The sequence below is a fragment of the Phoca vitulina genome, unplaced genomic scaffold (genome assembly GCF_004348235.1).
Source record: "Phoca vitulina isolate PV1807 unplaced genomic scaffold, GSC_HSeal_1.0 scaffold38, whole genome shotgun sequence".
In the NCBI taxonomy this organism is placed as follows: Eukaryota; Metazoa; Chordata; class Mammalia; order Carnivora; family Phocidae; genus Phoca; species Phoca vitulina.
In genome coordinates this window covers 18,071,059-18,079,178 of record NW_022589741.1, presented here as the reverse complement: position 1 = coordinate 18,079,178, position 8,120 = coordinate 18,071,059, and the positions used below count along the sequence as shown (strand labels likewise).

Here is an 8,120-nt window from a genome sequence, read left to right as displayed (position 1 = left end):
ACTCCTTTTATTTCTTTTTGTTGTCTGATTGCTGTGTCTAGGACTTCTAGTACTATGTTGAACAAAAGTGGTGATAGTGGACATCCCTGCCGTGTTCCTGACCTTAGGGGAAAAGCTCTCAGTTTTTCCCCATTGAGAATGATATTTGTTGTGGGCTTTTCATAGATGGCTTTTATGATATTGAGGTGTGTTCCTTCTATCCCTACACTATGAAGAGTTTTAATCAAGAAAGGATGCTGTACTTTGTCAAATGCTTTTCCTGCATCAATTGAGAAGATTATATGGTTCTTGTCCTTTCTTTTATTAATGTAGTGTATCACGTTCATTGATTTGAGGATGTTCAACCACCCTTGCAACCCAGGAATAAATCCCACTTGGTCGTGGTGAATAATCCTTTCAATGTACTATTGGATCCTATTGGCTAGTATCTTGGTGAGAATTTTTGCCTCCATATTTATCAGGGATATTGGTCAGTAATTCTCCTTTTTGATGGTTTTTTTTTTTAAGATTTTATTTATTTATTTATTTATTTGACAGAGAGAGACATTGAGAGAGAGAGCACAATCAGGGAGAGCAGCAGAGGGAGAGGGAGAAGCAGGCTCCCCCACTGAGCAGGGAGCCACCTCAGGACTCGATCCCAGGACCCTGGGATCATGTTCTGAGCCAAAGGCAGATGCTTAACTGACTAAGCCACGCAGGCGCCCCTTGATGGGCTCTTTGTCTGGTTTTGGGATCAAGGTAATGCTGGCCTCATAGAAAGAGTTGGGAAGTTTTCCTTCCATTTCTATTTTTTGAAATAGCTCCAGAAGAATTGGTATTAATTCTTCTTTAAATGTTTAGTAGAATTCCCCTGGGAAGCCATCCAGCCCTGGACTCTTGTTTGTTGGGAAATTTTTGATTACTGCTTCAATTTCCTTGCTGGTTATGGGTCTGTTCAGGTTTTCTATTTCTTCCTGGTTCAGTTTTGGTAGTTTTATGTCTCTAGGAATGCATCGATTTCTTCCAGATTGCCTAATTTGTGGCACATAGTTGCTCATAATATGTTCTTGTAATTGTTTGTATTTCTTCAGTCTTGGTTGTGATCTCTCCTCTTTCATTCATGATTTTATTTATTTGGGTCCTTTTTCTTTTCTTTTTGATAAGTCTGTCCAGGGGTTTATCAATCTTATTAATTCTTTCAAAGAACCAGCTCCTAGTTTTGTTGATCTGTACTGTTCTTTTGGTTTCTATTTCATTGATTTCTGCTCTAATCTTTATTAATTCTCTTCTCCTGCTGGGTTAAGGCTTTATTTGCTGTTCTTTCTCCAGCTCCTTCAAGTGTAAGTTTAGGCCCACCAAGATTTAATACCTAACCTAATTGCAATTTCAGCCTCTCTCAGGAGTGGAATTTTTTTTTATTATTATGATGTTATGTTAATCACCATACATTACATCATTAGTTTTTGAGTGGAATTTTTAAACCAATCAGTCCAGAATATGCTGATCAGCTCTAGTAAGGTAATCTACTTAAGACCCTTGCCTTCCCCCTAAGGGAAGGTGACCTTGCCTTGAACTATCCTTTCCTTTCTTTTGCTAATTAACTCTCTGGTCCCATCCTGGTTCTGCCTAGAATATCTGTCCATTTTGCACAGCTCCTGGGTGTCCCTCTCTCCTTGCTAGATGGGATGCTGCCTGATTCATAAATTGTTGAATAAAGCTGATTTGACCTTCACATTTACTCAGTTGAATTTTGGCTTTTAATAATATAATATAAACATAAATAACTTATGACCTGTACAAACGGGGAAAATTTTGCTTATGCCAAGCCATAGGTAGAATGATACTCTGGCCAGTGATATGTCTTGCATCTTTATTCTGGGAATGAAAATATTAAAAGTGCCTCCCTCACCCTTTGCCTGCCCTATCCTATCCCCAAACCACCATAGAAGGTGTTTAGCCACACCTTATGACAAGTCCCATTCTACGATAGGTTTGGAAAAGTAAGCAAGACAATTTACTTCTGTTGACGCATCTTTAAAATGGAAACAAACATATTTAACTCATAGGGTTTTTGTGATAATTAAGTGGCTCAAGAATATGAAAATACTAAGCAAGGTGCCACATGCTGGGTGCCACTTGTTAATGAAACTGTTTTTTCCCTGTGTACTACTCCCCTTCACATTCTCATGACATGTAGTTTCTTTGTTTAATTAGATCTCAGGACTGCAGAATTAGATTAATCACGATCCATGGTCCATATGGCTCAATTTGAGCTATTTAGCTAGTTTCTATTATCAGTTCATTTTTATTTTTATTTTTTTCAATTCTGTGTCTTTATTAAAGAGAGCTAGAAAGAGACTATACCTGGCAGCCAAGGAGTGAGGTACTGGGCAGAAAGGTGGGGTGGGCTCAGGTGCTGGGGACTCAAGGGGCCCAGGAGACCCGTTCCTGGCAGTGGCTGAAGAGATACCCAAGGGTAAGCTTTCAGGCACCGGAGCAAACAGCTGGTTCTGCAGGGGGTGCAGGGTAAACTGGGCTGGACTGGAATTTCCCTGAGGCCATCTAGGTCTACCTAGATCATCCACTGGTCCTGACCCTGTTCATTGCCTCCCTTGTCCACCTCATTGACCTCTCCAGCTTCTGGTGACTCCTTGTAGTCATTCATCTCATCCATGTCCTGCATGTCCTCATCGTCCTCTGAGTCCTCTTCACTATCCTCATCATCATCCTCATCCTCCTCTTCCTTGTCATGATAGTGCTCTCAGGACAGCTTGCCAATATGTACCAGGTTGTTGTCTCTGTCTGCGATGCCCTGGAGTCAGGCCCAATAGTCTTGTTCTTGCTGCTGCTGCAGCTCTGTCTCGTCGACGCAGGGTCAATCCAGATTAAACCCAGTGCTCAGTCGTACTGGGGAAGAGTGAGGGAAACAAGGTGGACATGGCTCCTAGACTGAGGTAAAGGGTCAGGTGAATCCAGCTTTCAGATGTGTTTAGTTTGGGTTTTTATTGGGTTACAATACAATTTGGGGATGGGGTGGAGTAGAAGGTAGCAGCGAAATAGCTCTTGAGTCGGGGCTTCACCACTTACTAGCTGTTTGACCTTGGCCAAGTCACTGAACCCCCCTGAACCTCAGTTTTCTTATCCCGCCAGGAGGCAGCAGCTGGCTATCAGTTCATTTTTAATAATACAATAATCACCCACAAACCCTTCACCTAGAGCAAAAGTCAGGACCTTGACAATAACCTACATCTTATCCGATGACCACTCTCTCCTCCAATGAGCCCATCCCCTGCCTCCCCATGCCCCAGGATCTTTATCCTGTGTTTTATAGTCATCGTTTCCTTGTTTTCCTTTTCATTTAACTTTATTGAATCTATAAGTACTCCTAAAAAGGATACCTAAACATTTTTAGATGTTTTTAATATCACAAAAAGGTATAATGCTGTTTGAAATATTTTGGGGTTTCCTGTCTTTTGTTCAGTAGTACATGGCTAATGTATAGCCATACTGGTGAATGTTGGGCTGTTCATTGATCTGATTGCTGTATAATTGTCCACTCTCCTGTTCATTCATGTTTGGATGATTTATAAGTTTTTGCTTTTATGACTCTCGCCACTATGAACACGGTTTACATGCCTCCAGCTGTATGTGTATAACAATTACTCTTGGGTATATCCCTAGAAGAAGTCATCTTCAACTTAGAAGGTAGCACAAAATGTTCTCCAAAGTTGTTATGAGACAGGGAAATTGAATGACTCCATAAAAATCTGCGTTTTGTTCCTTTTCTTGTTCCTATTCTTGCTAGGACCGGTACTCCCCCACCTCACTATACACATGCGTCATAATGTAAATAGCGTTGTCTTCCTTGTAAGGGACAAGGAGTGAATGATTTCTCCAGAGTAGATAACGTCTAAGGAAGGACCAGGTGAGAATGACAAGTGGAGCCATCATCTGCATATTCCAGACCACCAGCGCTAGACACATCTCCATACCAAGACTCTCTGGCTCTGAGGAATAATACCTGGGCCCTCATCTTTGTTCTAACCAGTTCCTGGATGCCTGAGAGGACACATACCCCAGACTGCCATCCTCAATAAAAACCCCAGATCCTGAACATAGACAAGACTCCCTGCTTTCCTGTCTGAGTCTCCTGGACATTCTGTGTGTACCTGCACTCTTTCTATACCTTCAGTAAAGTCTGCTTTCGCCTCCTGCTGGCTCGGGTTTGATTTCTATCCCTGCGCACAGCCAGAGACCCTCTTGGCTGGTCTTAGGGGGCCCCCTCTCACAATCTCTCACAACCTTGGACTGGCCTGCCGGCATCAGTAACGCCAATTTATATTTCCACCAGCAGCACATAAGAGATCTCTTTGCACTGTAGTTGCCTGTAGCTATGTAATTATTCTGTATTCTAGACTATTCTACAAGCCACTTCAGGATAAGGTAATATCTTTAGAGAGATCAAGAGTATAGGGTCTATGACTGACTTCTACTTTCTTCCTCATTAGCCATGTGACCTTGAAGAAATTCATTCATTCAACAATTATTCACTGAACATCTACTATGTGCTGAAGACACAGAAATGAACAAGATAAAGTCCCTGTTCCCACGGAGTCCATATGCCAGTAGGGAGAAGCAGATAATAAAGGAGTTAATAGAAATTCCATACAATGATATGTCCTATGAAGAAAGGAAAGCCATGATGTGCTAAAGAGTGACTGAGTGGGGAAGCTACTTTAGCCCAAGGAGGTAGGGAGGATCACTTGTGTGGAGAGGACCTCAGATCTGAATGACAAGAAGGAAGAAGCCCAATGAAGATGTGGATGGACGGAGTTGGAGGCAGAGGGCACAGAAAATGCAGAGGCTCTCAGGAGAGAATGCTCAAAGGTGAGGATGTGGAAAAAGGGAAACCCTCTCAACACTGTTGGTGGGAAGGCGAGCTGCTGTAGTCACTGTGGAAAACAGTATGGAGGTTCCTCAGAAAGTTAAAAATAGAGCTACCCTACAACCCAACAATTGCACTACTAGGTGTTTATCCAAAGGATACAAACATAGCGATTCAAAGGGGTACCTGTACCCCAATGTTCATAGCAGCAATGTCCACAATAGCCACACTGTGGAAAGAGCCAAGATGTCCATTGACAGATGAATGGATAAAGAAGATGTGATATATATATATACACATACACACAATGGACTATTACTCAGCCATCAGAAAGAATGAAATCTTTCCATTTGCAATGATGTGGATGGAACTAGAGGGTATGATGCTAAGTGAAATAAGTCAATCAGAGAAAGACAAATGCTATATGATTTCATTCATATGTGGAACTTAAGAAAAAACAGATGAACATAGGGGAAGGGACGGAAAAATAAAGTAAGATGAAAACAGAGAGGGAGGCAAACCATAAGAGACTCTAAACTCTAGGAAACAAACTGAGGGTTGCTGGAGGGGAGAGGGGTGGAGGGATGGGGTAACTGGGTGACGGGCATAAAGGAGGGCACGTGATGGAATGAGCACTGTGTGTTGTATGCAATTGATGAATCACTGAACTCTACCTCTGCAACTAATAATACACTATATGTTAACTAATTGAATTTAAATAAAAAATGTCAAAAAAAAAGAAGGAACATAAGGAAGGGCGTGGCTGTAGAAGCAAGTGGCTTCTGGAGAGTTCAGGCAGGTGATGGGTATGTCAGAGCCAGCTTGAGTAGCCGGTCAGAGCCCAGTGTCTAATCCCTGGGAATGCCTGGAGCCAGTGGTGAAACCATCGGCACCTGGAAATCAACGCTGGTGGGAGTATTCCCAGTACTACCTGGCAAGTGCATCCTCGGGGCTGCTCCTCACCGCCCTGAGCGTGAGCAGTTACTAAGCAGATGCAGTTAAAAAGTGAGACGGAGTTACTTAACCTCTCACAACCTAATCTCAAGGGGTTGCTGTGAGAATTAAATGAGCTGGTATGCATAAAGCCCAGGCACATGCCGAGTGCTCAGTGATTAAAGAGACTTGCCGGCTTCTGCCAATTTTCGAGTTCCTTCCCCAGCCTCGCTGCCCTCCAACACTCTGTTCATGATGATCTGTGGAGGAAAAAAGAACAAACATATGTTGAGTGGTTGCTTTATGCTCAGACTTTCACATATCATTCATTATTCCATACCATCAGCAACACTGTCAGGCAGATATCTATATGGGCAGTTCACTGATCAATCTATTTAAGTTCAGAGAGTTTATATTACTTGCCCAAGGTCACACAGCTGCTAAGTGTTGGAACTGGCATGAAAAATTAAGACATCTGAATCTGACTTCAGGGCCTATTACAATGAGTCTTAATTAAATTAATATCAATTAAAAATATTTTTAAAGATTTTATTTATTTATTCATGAGAGACAGAGAGAGAGGCAGAGGCAGTGGGAGAAGCAGGCTCCCCGCTGAGGAGGGAGCCCGATGCGGGGCTCCATCCCAGGACCCTGGGATCATGACCTGAGCCGAAGGCAGATGCTTAACCAACTGAGCCACCCAGGTGCCCTCAATTAAAATATTTTAATAGGCAACTCATTTCAGTGGATAATACATTTCAGTGAGCCACATGACTGTTGGCAGTAGGAGGTGGGGCCTGTGGGGGGGTGATCAGGTCAGGAGGGTGCAGAGCCCATGAATGGGATTAGTGTCCTTATACAAGAAGCCCCAAAGAGCTTCCTTTCCCCTCCCACCATGTGAGGACACAGCAAGAAGTCTACAACCCCAAGGAGGGCCCTCACCCGACCACACTGGCACCCTGGTCTCAGACTTTCAGCCTCTGGAACTGTGAGAAATAACCTTCTGTTGTTTATTAGCCACCCAGTCTGTGGTATTTTATTATAGCAGCTGAACAGACTAAGACACAAGGGCAAATCAAATCTCAAAATACTGCTCATTCTTCAAGGCTCAACGAAGGTCCTGAAATTTCTGGGAAGTTTTCCTAAGCCCCAGCTACTAAGAACTCTCAGAGTACTTTTTAAACCCTAAGATCTCGTGGATAATTTAAAATATGCTGCCTTTTTCTTCCCTTTACTTCTTCATTCTCTCTTTTAAATGTAAATGCTTTAAATATATATGTTTATATATTTTATAAATATATATTATATACTTATATATAAGTATTTAAATATATATTTAAAGCATTTACATGCAATACAAGTATGTATTTACATGTATTTACATGCAATACATTTATATGCAATACATATATATGTGCAATACAATAAGGTATTTTTATCATAAAGTTAATGTCAAAAAAAATAAAGAAGGAAAAACAATCACTTCAAATAGAAGTGATCCATGGTAACATTTTAACACATTTCCTTCTATTGTTTTTAGTAAAATTGATAATCAATGGTCTGACCTACTTAAGTCAACTCTAAATTACTTGAGAGTAGGGATTACACACTATCACTATTATCACATTTTACCTTTCATGTGAGCCCCTTAAATTATTGTCTTTGATGGAGACAATGCTCAATGGATTATGAGCTCCCAGCTAGTTGGGACCAGGGCACATGACTAAGAGTGAGGGATGTAGATTTGCTTTAATTTTTGTGCCCTGAGCAGGTAGTGTGAAAAACCCAAAAGAGAAGAGGACATAGTCAGCCTTGTCATCTTCAAAACTACAGCTGTCCTCTTTACACAGGTGTGGCTCTCTAGAATAGAGACCCCCAGGGTTGTCTAATATCCCAGAAGGATGCTGGATCCACCGCTGGCGTGGGTGGCCAGATATCACTTGAAAAATAAAAGCAAAATTAATAAAGCAAGCAACAGATCACTCTCTTTCTCCTCTCCCTCCTTCTTACAAAGGACTGGGCAAAATTGATGCTTGATCTCTGTAGGAATCTGTTGCTGTTTCCCGTGGCTGCTGTAATAAATCATCACCAATTGGGTAGTTTAGAACAACAGAAATCTCTTCTCTCTCAGTTCTGGAGGCCAGAGCCTTCAATCAGTGTCACTGGGCTGAAATCAAACTGTCAGCAGGGTTGTACTCCCTCTGGAGGTTCTAGGGGAGAAATCACTTCCTGCCTCCCAGCTTCTGGTGGCGGCTGGCGTTCCTGGCTTGTGGCCATGTCACTCCATTCTTTAAAGCAGCATCTGCAAATCTCTCTCTGCTCT

The 8,120-nt window shown here is 42.0% G+C and overlaps 1 pseudogene; it reads right to left on the bottom strand.

Moving 5' to 3' along the window:
• Window positions 1-2,253: 2,253 nt before the first annotated feature.
• LOC116646993 lies at window positions 2,254-2,927 on the bottom strand (annotated as a pseudogene).
• Between the last annotated feature and the right edge of the window lie 5,193 nt (window positions 2,928-8,120).